The sequence below is a fragment of the Desmodus rotundus genome, chromosome 2 (assembly GCF_022682495.2).
Source record: "Desmodus rotundus isolate HL8 chromosome 2, HLdesRot8A.1, whole genome shotgun sequence".
In the NCBI taxonomy this organism is placed as follows: Eukaryota; Metazoa; Chordata; class Mammalia; order Chiroptera; family Phyllostomidae; genus Desmodus; species Desmodus rotundus.
Window position 1 is genome coordinate 36,752,344 of NC_071388.1, and position 15,103 is coordinate 36,767,446.

The window sequence follows — 15,103 nt, forward strand, 5'->3', positions numbered from 1 at the left end:
AAATGAAACACAAAAATCACATGATTATATCAATAGATGTGGAAAAAGAATTTGATAAGGTACATCACACATTTATGATAAAAACACTCAGCAAAGTGGGAATAGAGGGAGCATTCCTCAACATAATAAAGGCCATATATGAGAGACCTACAGCCAACATCATACTCAATGGACAAAAACTTAGAGCTTTCCCATTAAGATCAGAAACAAGACAAGGATGCCTGCTTTCACCACTCCTATTCAACATAGTACTGGGAGTCCTAGCCACAGCAAACAGACAAAAAAAAGCAATAAAAGACATCCACATTGGAAAGGAGGAAATGAAACTGTCACTGTTTGCAGATGACATGATAGCATACATGGAAAATCCTATAGATTCCACCAAAAAACTACTCGACCTAATGAATGAAATTGGCAAAACAGCTGGATACAAAGTCAATACTCAGAAATGAAAGGCATTCTTGTATACCAACAATGAAATATCAGAAACAGAAATCCGGGAAAAAATCCCATTTGATACAACAACAAGAAAAATAAAGTACCTAGGAATAAACCTAACAAAGGTGGTAAAAGACCTGTACTCAGAAAACTACACAACATTGAAGAAAGAAATTAAGGAAGACAAAAACAAATGAAAGCACGTACCATGCTCATGGATTGGAAGAATTAACATCATCAAAATGGCCATACTACCCAAAGCAATTTACGGATTCAATGCAATCCCTATTAAAGTACCAATGACATATTTCACAGATATAGAACAAACATTTCATAAATTTATATGGAACCATAAACAACCCCGAATAGCTGCAGCAATTTTGAGAAAGAAGAACAAAGCAGGAAGGATCACAATACCTGATATCAAACTGTATTACAAGGCCACTGTAATCAAAACAGCATAGTACTGGCATAAAAACAGGCACATAGACCAATGGAACAGAACAGAGAGCCCAGAAATAAACCCAAGTCTCTATAGTCAATTAATATTTGACAAAGGGGGAAGAAGCATAAAATGGACTAAAAATAGTCTCTTCAACAAATGGTGTTGGGAGATCTGGACAGCTACGTGCAAAAAAATGAAACCCGACCACCAACTTACACCATACACAAAAATAAATTTAAGGTGGATAAAAGACTTAAATATAAGTTGTGACACAATAAAAGTCCTAGAGGAAAAAACATCAGTAGGAAAATCTCAGACATTCCACGCAGCAACATCTTCATGGATATGTCCCCTAAAGCAAGGGACATAAAGGAAAGAATAAACAAATGGGATCTCATCACAATAAAAAGCTTCTGAAGGCTAAAGAAAACATCAGCAAAATGAAAAGAGAACCAACAGTGTGGGAAAACATATTTGCCAATGATACCTCAGACAAGAGTTTGATCTCCAAAATATATAAAGAACTCACACAACTCCACTCCAGGAAGACAAAAAATCCAATTAAAAAATGGGCAAAGGACTTGAACAGACACTTCTCCAAGGAGGACATACAGAGGGCCCAAAGACATATGAAAAGATGCTCAGCATCACTAGCCATCAGAGAGATGCAAATTAAAACCACAATGAGTTACCACCTGACACAGGTCAGAATGGCCATCATAAACAAATCAACAAACAAGTGTTGGAGAGGATGTGGAGAAAACGGAACCCTAGTGCACTGTTGGTGGGAATGCAGACTGGTGCAGACACTGTGGAAAACAGTATGGAATTTCCTTAGAAAACTAAAAATGGAACTGCCTTTTGACCCAGCAATTCCTCTGCTGGGACTATACCCTAAGAGCCCTGAAGCACCAATTCAAAAGAACCTATGCACCCCAATGTTCATAGCAGCACAATTTACAATAGCCAAGTGCTGGAATCAACCTGAGTGCCCATCAGCAAATGAGTTGATCAAAAAACTATGGTACATTTACACAATGAAATTCTATGCAGCAGAGAGAAAGAAGGAGCTTATGCCCTTTGCAACAGCATGGATGGAACTGGAGAGAATTATGCTAAATAAAATAAGCCAGGCGGTGAGAGACAAATAGCATATGATCTCACCTTTAACTGGAACATAATCGACAAAAGAAAAAAAACAAACAAACAAAATATAACCAGAAACATTGAAATTAAGAACAATCTAACAATAGGGGGGAGGGGACACTGGGGAGAAGGGTTTTCAGGAACTACTGTAAAGGACACATGGAGAAAACCAAGGGGGAGGGTGGAAGCAAGGGAGGGAGGTGGGTTTGGCTGAGGTGTAGGGGAGCGGTGGCGAGAAAATACAGACAACTGTAATTGAACAGCAATAAATAATCACAAAAAAAGAGAAAAAATCTTTAAAAATAAGAAAAAGTAAAAGAGCTTCCCAAACAGAAAAAGCTAGAGTCCATCATCTCCAAACCAGCATTATATGAAATGTTAAAAGGTCTTCTTTAAGAAGTTAAAAAATATGAATAATAAAATGACAATAAATGCATATCAATCAACAATTGAATCAAAGAAACAAAATAGACAAAGAAGGAGAACAGAAACAAAATAATAGATACTGAGAGCATGTTGATGGTTGCCAGATGGGGGGTTGTTGGTGGGATCAGTGAAAAAGGTGAAGAGATTAAGAAGTACAAATTGATAGTAACAAAATAGTCATAGGGATGTAAAGTACAGCATAGGAAATAGAGTAGCCAAAGAACACATATGCATGACCCGTGGACATGGACAATGGTTGAGGATTGCCTGAGGGAGTTGTAGGGGGAAGCTGGGTGGAGGGAGGCAAAAGTGGAAAAATTAGGACAACTGTAATAGCATCATCAATAAAATATAATTAAAATAATCAAGTGTACAATATGATGATTTAATATACAAATATATTGTGAAATGATTTCCTCTTTCAGTTAAGTAAAACATCCATCACTTAATAAATATCTCTCTCTCTCCCTCTCTCAACACACACGCACATATTTAAACTTTAATCTCTTAGGAAATTTCAACTACACAATAAAATGTTTGTAACTCTAGTTAGCATGTTATTCATTAGATCCTCAACCTTATTCATCTTATAACTGAAATTTTGTACACTTTTACTAACCTCTCACTATTTCCCCCACCCTCCAACCCTGGCAATTATCTTTTAACTATTTCTATGAGTTTGACTTGTTTTTATTTATTTATTTTTACTTTTCACATACAAGTAATACTTTTCACATGCATGTAATGCCTGGCTTATCTCATTCACTATAACATCTTTCAAGTTCACCCATGTTGCCTGAAATGACAAGATCCTTTCTTTTCTTTTTTTTTTTAAAGATTTTATTTATTTATTTTTGGAGGGGAAAAGAGGGAGAAAGAGAGGGAAACACCAATGTGTGGTCACCTCTCGTGCACCCACAATCCAGGCATCTGCCCTGACTGGAAATTGAAGCAGCTACCCTTTGGTTCACAGACCAGCACTCAGTCCACTGAGCCACACCAGTCAGACAAGCAGGAACACCAGCCACACAGACATATAAATATATACACACATATCTTTTAACTATTTTCCATCAATAAACACTAACATTGTTTCTATATCTTGGCTATTGTGAATGATGTTGCTATGAACATGGGAATACAAGTCTCTCTTTGAGATAATGATTTTATTTTTTCTGAGTGTACAGTTGAGGTGATCAACATGGAGGTTAGGGACACTCAGCCCTACACAGCCAAAAATCTGCATTTAACCTTTGACTCCTCAAAAACTTAACTAAAGTCCCTCATTATTTGCAGAAGATTGGTTCCAGGACCAACCACAGATGTGAAAACCCACAATGCTCACATCTCTCATGTAAAATGGTGTAGAACAATGCATGGAGTTGGCCCTTTGCATCTGTGGATTCCCGTCTGCAGATTGAAAATAGTGTTTTTATCTATAGTTGGTTGAATCCATAGATGCAAAACTCAGGGATACAGAGGGCCAACCGTATATTATTGAAAAAAATCCACACATAGTAGACCTGCACATTTGCTCAAAAATCAATATTTTATATAAAAAGTAGGATTTCTGGATGGTATAGTAGTCTTATTTTTAATTTCTTGATGAACCTCTATACTGTTTCCATAATGACTGCAGCAGTTCGCATTCACACCAACAGTGCACAAGCATTCCCTCTTCTCTGCATCCTTGCCAGCATTTGTTCTATCTCATAGTTTTGATAATAAACATCTAAAAGGTATGAGGTGATATCTCATGGTTTCGATTTTCATTTTCCTGTCAATTAGTGATGTTGATTACCTCTACATTACCTATTGACTATATCTATTTCTTCCTTGGGAAAATAGCTATTTATGTCCTTTGACTTTTTTACAGTGAGTTACTATTTTTTGCTATTGAGTTATATGAGATCCTTATTTGGGTATTAACCCTTTATCAGATATGTGGTTTGCAAATATTTTCTCCAATTATATAAGTTGCCTCTTAGTTATCTTACAGTTGTCTTTGCTATACAGAGCTTTTGATTTGTTGTAGTTGCATTGTTCTTTTGGTATCATATATGGCCTTATAGTTTTTAGTTACATTCCATCTATACATAGTTTGTTAAAAATTTTAATCAAAAGGACAATGAATTTTGTTAAATGTTTTTCCTGCATTTTTGAGATGACCACATGATCACATGATTTTTAGCCTTTTATTGTGTTAATACAATGCATTATAGTTGTTGATTTGCGGATGTTGAACCCCCCTTGCAGCCCTGGATTAAATCCCACTTCATCATTGTGTAGGCTTGTAATTTATTAGAGAACTAGAGAGCAGGTGATAGAAAAGAGAGAAATGTTGGCAGTATAAAACAGGATTGCATTCAGATGGTGGAATGATAAAATTCAGATGATACAAGAGGCTGATATTGACAGTGTCTGTGATGTGTCTATCTATAGCAGGGAGTACGGATGAAATGTGGCAGATAAAATTAGGTGAAGGGATTAAGTCAAAATCAAGTCACAAACTTTTGAAAGATGATTCTTGATATTACCAGAACTTATGAAAATAGTGGTATTGGAGAAAATAACAGTAAATAAGGTGCTAAATCATTCCAGGAATTAGAAGCAGTGATCAAGGGTTTTATAGATGATGGCAATAAGAAGACATTACAGCTATAGACTGATGGCAAGAACTATATTGTAATCAAATTGTTTCTCTTGGACTCTCTTTTTTCTCATTTCACAAGTATTTATTGAATAAAAATAACTAAGTATAAATAATAGTAATTATTACAACTGAAAACACAAGACAGGGAGTTCTATGTAGTTCAATATTTCTTATAGTTCAAAAAAGGCACAACAAAAGTAAATAAATCTAATGAGAGACAATGTATTTGAAATTAAGCTAACTAGCTAAGCTTCCTTTAATCAAGATTTTGATAATTATAGTTAAATTGCTTAAAAATTGAGTTAGTCTCAAATAAATTTTAGTCATCAAAATCAGTGTGCAATCTCTGAAGATGCAAAGAAATAAAAGCAAATGATTATTTCTGAAGAAGTCACATCATATGCAAACATATGAACAATTGGCTCTTGCATGAGCAAACATCAGTACTCTGTAACCATAACTAAGAAGGCTACCGCACTTAAAGGCCATGGATCTCAATGAAAATCCAACCAGTACAACTACATAAACATTAAACAACATTATACAAAGGATAAATTTAGTGGTTAGGAAAATTATATGAGTTAGAAATTGCTGAGGTACCATTTGGGGAATATCATTCTGATTTATAATATTTATATGGAGTGTTTCAACACACTTAGGCTGTGTTTATATAATCACTAAAACATTAGGTCATTTTGATTGACCAAACAGCTGGTTTGACTACTTTTTAAACTGAAATGATGAATTTCTCAATTGACTTAGTCACAGACTTAACAAAACTGTAAAAAGGAAAAAGGATTATTATTTCCATCTCTATGTACTTAAGTAGTAAAAAGGCTTAGCAAATCAGGTTAATATAATAAAGCAAGAAGAAGAGGCAAATCTGAAGCTCCCTGACATTTGTAATGTCATGCAAAGACAGAAAAATAAGGAGTAGGTCCTAGAAGCTTAAGTTGGGAGCACAGTAAAACCTAATTGACATAACTAAAGCAGGATAAAATTTATTATACCCATGTAAGTTGGAGCATATCCACGGGCAGAAATAGATCCTGTAGAGTCAAAGGAATTTAGGGATCTGGCTTTGCTGTTCTGTCCTGTAACACGAGGCTGATGTGGAATGTATTACTAAAAGTAATCGCTATTTTATCAAGCTGGAAACATCTGAGGACTTAGATTTTTATAGAATCCAACCTTTTTCTGTGTGGCTCTTCTTCCAAATGATTTCTGGGTCCCTGTCACTCATGAGAATGTTAGCTATTTTTCAAGGCTTGCTACTCTTAATAGAAAAGAAGTGGCAATTCAGAGAAAAATCATTAAAATGTACTTTCACCTTAGACTAATGTTTTTAAAAATAGCTTTACTGAGACATACCTCACCACATGAGTCATCCATTTAAAGGGTACAACTAAGTGGCTTTTAGTATATTCAGAGTGGCTCGATGATCACAATGATTGAATTGCAGAATATTTAAGTCACCCCCAAACAAACTGGGTACCAGTTAGCAATCAGTCACCATTCTCCCCATCTCCCAGCTCTAGACAAACACTAATCACAATGCTTTTCTTTTGTTCCAGGATTCCAGCCAGGATATAGCATTATATTTGTCATATATTCTTAGGCTACTCATTGCTTTCACAATTACTCGGATTTTCCTTGTTGTAATGACCTTGAAAATTTTGAAGAGTACTTGTCGGGCATTTTTTTCCCTATAGAATTTGTCTGGTGTTTTTTGTGTTGTTGCTGTTGTTGTTGTTTTAATGATTTCACTGGGGTTATGTGTTTTCGAGAGGAAGACCATAGAGCTAAATGCCATTTTCATGACATCATATCAAGGGTACAACCTATCAGCACGACTTAACACTGTTCACCTTCATTACCTGGCTGATGTCTTTGTCAGGTTTCTCCACTGTAAGCTTACTCTTTTTTTTCTGTATTCCTGGAGGAACTTCACTATGCTCAGCCCACACACATTTAAGTGGAAGTATTGCTTCACCTCCTTGAACATGAAGTATTGAAGTATCTACATCAATTATTTGTCTCTTCTTCCTCATTTATTTAATTATTCCAATCTTTTATTTATATCAAAAAGCACTCATGGTCACTTATTTATACTTTGTGCTGTATCTAATACTACTTTTATTTTGTTGTTCACATTGTGTCAGCTTGGCCTTTGGGAGCTATTTTAATTGGCTTCTGTGTCTTCATTACAAATTTCTTCATTATAGGGTGATTTGTTTTTGTTTTCAGCACTCTTTTACTTTATGATACTTCAAGATGCCCCAGGCTCATCCTGTATGTTTCCTGCTACAGTACAGTCCTAAAACAAACCATCTATCCAGGGGTCCACGGTTTCTTTTATTTTAAATGTATTAGGGATCGTGGTCTGGATGCTAGATGCAACTCATTGCTACTGGGGTATTGTTATTTCTGGACCTTCTTGGCAGACAGAGTAAGGAAATATATCTTTGTGCACTAACCTATAAATATATACCTACCTATAAATATTTCTTTATGTAACCATTTGCATCTATATTAATCTAAATATGAGTTTATATTAAGTCTCCAAATCTAATCCATAACAAGGATCTTTCCAACCTCTTCTCCTTGCTTATCTGTTAACTCCCCCTACAGCAAATGGAAACCTGGCTCCCACCATCTATTTCACTAATTGTTCATTTTGTTATACATATATGGCATTATTAAACATATTATATATTATAATACATTTTACTGTTATGTCATTAAAACCTCAGCCTCCCTTTAAAGCAAGAATTAGAATTCCTATTTTGCAGGTTAAAATATTGAGGCTTGGGAAGTTGAATTTGCCCACAGTTGTTGTATTTATAAAGTTAGAAATGAATTCATACCTAGTACTGATTCCAAAATCTACCAAGAGCTTCAAACTCTGCTCTTGGGAAAATGGCTAATGGATTTAGTTACTATTTAGTGAAATTCCATGCAGGCACCAGTTTAATGGTATAAGACCCATGATGTAGAGCTTTAACCTCAAAAACCAACAGTCTAGGCAATGTTAAAAATGTCTTCCTCTTGGCTACAGATATGAAGAAAGGATGTCTTAGAGGAAAGAAGCAAGTGGGGTTCAGGAGGAGATTAGGTAGGCCTATAGGGTTAGTAGTGGAGGCAAACAGATCAAGAGAAAACTAGCTGGATAACTGTTGGATGTGAGAAACTAAATAAGCTTGGGTATATTAGGTAAATCATGTAAAATTTGTTCCTCTTTTTTGACTTACAGTTTCATTCAGTTGAATCTATACATTCCTGCCAAAACTTTGGAGAAAAAAAAGTCATCTTTGCCTTTTATAATTAATCAGTAGATCAAGATAAAATAAATAAGATTGATTTTCAGAAAGCAATATAACATTTTTTTAAATTTTACAGAGGAAAATGAAATTTATTTTTTAAAATACAAGCCTCTAGGTATGTTATGATATTTTTTAAGTTTGAAATCAGTCAATGCCAGTCTCTGCTTAATTTAGATTTAACCTCCTTTCTAAAGTAAACATTTATTTATTTACTTATTTAATAATTTGCTTTCAAGGAAGTGAGAAATGCAAGGGTCTCAAAAGCTGCATTAAATTCATGAATTCAGCAATAGTAGGTACGAGTGAAAGACAGTTGCACTGCTCTGCGAATCTAAGGTCAGAATACGAGGGACCAAAGCCATAGCACCACGTTTCTTTCCCCTCACACTGTTTTCCTCCAGATAAATGGCTTGCTTTTGTTGAGCCTTTTTTTTTCTTTTTTAAAATGGGAATAATAAAATTTATCTTATAGATAATATCTATCAAGTTATACAGATATAGATAAGAGATTATAGACCTAGATAAGATTATAAATAATAGAAAGTAGATTACAGGTATAGAAAAGACATTAGCTGTAAATATGATAAATAAGATTTAGGAAAATAATTCCAAGTAACAAATACTATTGAAATGTAGGAACTATCCTATTAATAATTATAAAAACATATCTCTTTTGTTGCAAAATTTTTTTTTATTTTTTTAATTTTTAATTTTTTATTTTTTATGTTGCAAAAATTTTTAAATGACATTGGAAATAGTTCAGATCCTCAATTGTCAACTTTTTTTAGTATTTAAAAATATTATATATTTTTCATTACCCCTTAGTCCTGTTATATTCCCCACTCCCCCACCCCACAATCACCACACTGTTGTAAATGGTGATGAATCCTTTTTCCTTCTGTTCAATCCCTCCCCCCAATCTCCCCCCGACCTTAGCTGTCAGAAAGCAATCCAATCTTATAACTTGCTCCCCTATGCTTATTTAATTTGGAGGATGATAAGCTAAACAGAATCTTCTCTTAAAAATACAAAACTTTCTTTAGAATGGCATTTCCTCATTTTAATTTGTTTTGATTAAGATTTTTGAATCTTCTCAAACTTTCCCAATCATAATAATCTTTTGTTTCTATTGCTATTGTTGTTAGGATTATCACTATTATTAGTGGTAATGTTAGTAGCCATCTTCATTGTCCTATTGCTATTAGTGTCATTACTGTCATGATAATATTACCTTTTGCCAAGAAGGACATCAGGTAGGTAGGTAGGTATAAGAGTAAACACAGTGCAAAAGTTATGTTGGCTATGCTTGCAAGGCTGCTATTTGCATTTTACACTATGATATTAACCTATCCGTTGCTTAGTTTCTTCATCTGAAAACTGTGGATTGAGCCAGTTTTACAAGGTTACTAGAAGATTAACTTTTGCAACTTTGAAAGCTTCTTTGGTAAGGGGCTCAGAGAAAGAAAAATGTATTATTCTACATTATTTGGTAACTTCTTTTACAGGGCTAAGCTATGAATCTAGAATCTGATTGAGACATGTTGTTTTTCTCTTTAGCCTTCAATTGTCCTCTTATTGAATAAATAAATTGAATACTGAAGTTGGCACTTACTTAAAAATTCCATCAGATTCAGCTTTTTTTCACTGATGGCTCCAATTTCATTTGTTTAGAAAAATGAATTTTTAGTGTGTCTGGGCTGCAAAGTACTGAATAAAATTACCATGAAAAACAAGTACTGTCTGTGTCAGATTGATGAAGTAATTGCATGATTACAGTGACTTTAAAATATGTGCTGATGAGTATATACTTATGGTTATTATGAAAAACAAAATTTGAAGAACTTTGCAAGCTGAATTTAAAATTTAATTTAAAAAATATAAATTAAAAATATTTATTTTCTCCACTGGAATAGAGGGAGTGACAGCTTGACTTAACTTTTAGGTAACCTAAAAAGAATGTTCAACTGGATCTAAACTTGCTTATTTTATACCAAATATTTTCTTTTGTAGTTGAAAGTATCTGTGGGTCTTTGAAGTTCCAAAGAGTTTTCAAAAGTAACTGGGACTCTCCTCAGGTATTGAAATTGGAGTTTTTCCTAAAATGGAAACTTCTAAAGTTTATTTCTTTTTTTTTTAAAGATTTTATTTATTTATTTTTAGACAGATGGGAAGGGAGAAAGAGAGGGAAACATCAATGTGTGATTGCCTCTCACATGCCCCCTACTGGGGACCCGGCCTGCAACACAGGCATTTGCCCTGACTGGGAATTGAACCAGTGACTCTTTGGTCTGCAGGATGGTGCTCTATCCACTGAGCCACACCAGCAAGGGCTCTAAAGTTTATTTCATTATGGATTCTTCACATACATGAGAATGGTGAAAGAAATGATGGTATATTCATATAACACAACTATTTTTAAAATTACATTTGTATGTAAGTATTTAATATTTTTTGGAGACATCATCATGGGATAAGTATGAATAGAAACTTGTATATACAGTATAATCTAAATCCTGTTATTGGGTTGTATTTGTTAAAAAATACATATATGTACATAACTGGAAAAAAGACACAATGATCTGTTAATCGTGTTTATCATTGTAGTAGAAATGCAGGTGGTTTTTATTAATGTTTCATTTTTGTGTATTTTGTACACTGAACATTTAAAATTAGAAATATTGAAATTATATAATTTATATAATTATTAGCACGCACGTCTCTACAATCAGATACTGCTGCCTCTTTCTTACTGAGACTAGAAGAGGAAGGCAGGTTCTAGTGAGAAAAGCAGCAAGCATGGTAGAGTCTACTCCTCCCAGAAAGGAGCAGCCGGCAGCTTCAGGGTTATCATCTTGGGAGCTATGAAGGTGTGTCGTGAATGTGATTAGTGATTCCAGTGGGGACAAAAACTGTCAAGAACATAAAGTTATCCAAGATAAATAAGCAATGACATAACTGTGGTTTGTGGGGTGAGAATCTTCAGAGGGTTTTAAGGAACTAGAAAATGAAGGGGAAAGGGAATAAAAGGCTTTTAATAATTTGGATTATGTCTTTTGATCCTCTTTTAATGTGCTTCAAAGATGAAAGCAAAAGATTTAATGTTTTATTATAACGTTACTTTTAGAGACTGACCTATCATTTTACAAATGCAGCACAGCTCTGAACTGGGACACTCAGATCTCCAAGGTCCCTCGACATAATGAGGATATGGATATAAATGTTTACTCCTATACCTTTCTATTCCACAATTATGAAGACGTATTTATAACTGTGTGGTTAGTGACGATATCTTGTGAAGACATTTGCAAAGTCAATTAGTCTACCAACTGCTTCAATTAAATTCAACCTCTGGCACTTCTGAAAGCCACAGCCATTTCTTAATTCATCACCACACACTCCAAGTAACTCTTTGATCCTTGTGAATGGCACACCTTGCCCCTGGTAGGCATCTCATAAAGTGATTTATAAAAGTGCACTTCTGGCCCAGTGAAGGGGGGATATATTTTGGTTGGAAGAGAGTAATAATAGATTGTCTGATACACATACAGGATGAAGAAAAAAGTGTCCAGTCACAATGATCTTCCCCTGAAACTACATACCTGGTAAGCAATTATAAGACAATATGTTCTTGATTACTGAATGAGGAGCTTCATATGGTAGGTGCTCTGGGATTCTGATGATCATACGAGTTTGTGAAATATGGTTATAGGTGATGAAGAACTAGCCAAGCATTTTAAAGAGAAAAATGCCATGTTCAAATGTACATATTATAGTAATCTGGAGGATGGTATAGAAAGGAAAAATGTAGGCAAATCTCTCTGCCAGACCTATATTACATCTTCATATTTTAAAATACTTAAGCATACTATAACATGCATTAAACAGAGTTGGCTTAGAAAAATTCTCTGTCAATTTAATTTTCTTCTGCCAGTTTCGGTGAGTCTTTTCCTGTCTTTAGGTCTGTGCAACATCATCTATAAAATAAGATGGGTACTCTCAGCAATCTCGAACATCCCTTTCAAACTTCAAATTTTACAAAATGACAACATTAAATGGCTATGTGAACTACTAAGTTTTATTTTCATAGAACACCTGCCTCTTAGCTTATGAGAAAAAAATAGCCATATGTACTTAGACATACACTAAAAATATATTTAAAAATATGCTTGATTTCTTTTGGTTTTCTTCTCATTTTTGCTGATCTATAATAATATAAGATTGTGTGTAACAAATAGAGGGAGAAATAAATGATAAGAATTTGAGACAACTCTTCATTGTAAGGGTGTTTACACTGCAGTTGCCATATAAGCTAATGAGGATGTCAAGTTACTTTGAGGTTCAACCCCCAAAGGACATTATCTATTCTGCCAAAAAGCAAAGGCTATGCATGATAATGAGCATCTCTGAGGAGGACAAAACAATGAGGATGGTAGAAGATGCATGACTCAATTTCGAGCAGAATACAGATAAGCCTTGCATCCTGTATACTTTGCTAATTGGGTAACACTGTAATCCTGTGTGCTACAAATAGTGTGGAGCGCTCATTAAGGCAGAGAGGAAAACAGAAGTGTCTTGTCTTAGTTATGACCCAAACACTGTGAATTTAGAAGCAAGAAAAGGTATCTCTAATATGAGTAGCTTTACATACTTTTTAATAAAAATTTCTCTCATCTTGACAAGCTACCAGACCTGATTGAGTTTAATTAGTTCAGTGCATCCTGTTAAATTGTAAAAAGGAGTAACTGGGGGGAAATGGAGAAAAAGGTATTTTTCTTAATTTCATCATACACATCTGTAAGGCCCTGTATTGAAATGTAAGAACATTGGGAATCTTTGACTTTTCTCCAGTAACCTAGAAATCTACCTATATGTGAAGTTGCTGGGAAAGGAATCACCCAATTTTTCTTTCAAATGTGTTTTCCAAGCTCATATCACTTTACGTCATCAAAACTTTTGACAACAATAGCTGTCCAGCCAATACAATGTCTGTTGTTAAGAGGAACCACTTATTCACATATTTTATAACAATGAGAGAACAATGGGTACAGTGAAACTAGATTACAAAACCATCACTATTTACACATTCTAGGATATTCTCAGACATTGCCTAGAAAGAAATGCAGTATATATAAAGAAAAGAGAAGGAAAGAAAATAAATAAAAGGAAAGAGAAGGGAACAGACAAAAGAAATAAAAGGAGAGAAGAAGAGAAAGGAAGGGAAGAAGGGAAGGGAAGGGAAGGGAAGGGAAGGGAAAGGAAGGGAAGGGAAGGGAAGGGAGGGGAGGGAAGGGGAAAAAAACATAGGCCACTTAGACAAGACAATAACTTCTGGATCTAGGAACATGACCAAAAGTGGACAAAAAATAAATACATTTATTTATAAATAAATACATTTCTAAGTCTTAAGGCAGTTGTATATTGCTCTAAAACTAGGTCTTCCCAAGAAAAATATTAGAGGAAAGGCAACAGCTAATGCTCAAATATAATAACCAAAGGATTTTGTTTAATGGAAATATATTCCATTAAACATTCAGGGGCTACTACAGAAACATCATTTTCTCATTGATACATCTCACTATTCTAGGACTGATAAGACAGAGCTGAGAACCATGTAAGTTTTTTCCTTTTCTATAGTAAATCCAACTCCTTCACATACATAAAGTTACACCCTAATCCCAGGCCACAGAGTATATTGAGTTTCACTAGAACCAGATCCGTCCTGCTGTTTGGCTCCAGAGTGGAAAGGTTCAAGAAAACAAGCATTCCCCTTCACTATCAAGTTTCTGACCTGAGTTTTATGAAGTCATTTTCATTAAATTTTCCTAAAATAATATAAGCATTGCCTCAAAGACACCCATGGCCCTTCACTACCAGATAGATTAATATTGTGGGTTTGTTATTCCTCAAAAGTTTGAAAATTATTTAAGACTCAAAGAAGTACTCAGTACTACCAGTCATATATAGAGAGGGCAACAATTATCCCAGGTGAAGTTGTATCCTCAGCATAATATATGAATGGATTTAATTATTTCATTTAGAAGAAGGTTTATATTAATGCCTTAGACTATAATCTGTTGCTTGAATTGAGAATTGAGTGAGATTTCATATACTACCAAGTAACTTCAGAGTTATTTCCAAGTTCCTGACGTAGCATAGCATAAAGTGTGGAAGCCTAGTCTATCCATCACCATTACAGTTATTCTGTCGCCAAGAAATGATCATTACCTCGTCTTATGCAAACACCCTACCAAATTTCTCCCTATCTTGCCCTTCTGCATAATTAGGCTAATCTCTTCCATATCCACAAAAAATGTGCTCTTAATTATTGATATTCTGATTCTGACTTTTACGTGCAGAAAACTTCATTTTTGGTATCAAGTAACAATGAGCTTTGTACACTGGCACACTCGTACTTTTAAGAGAGGTTACTGAATTTCCAAATGAGCCAGGACAGGCAAAATCTGCAAGTTTGACCATACATATGGTTCCCACGTACCCTAAGACATGGCTACTTCTGACATCTAGCTGAAGTGTGAAGACAATGGAAAAACTGTATGTACAGCAAAAGGGTGGACAAAATAGAAATAATGAATAACATGCATAATCATTATGGCCTCAAATGTAACTGCCAAAACAAATTATATATTCTTTTGGATTTTATTCCATAATTCA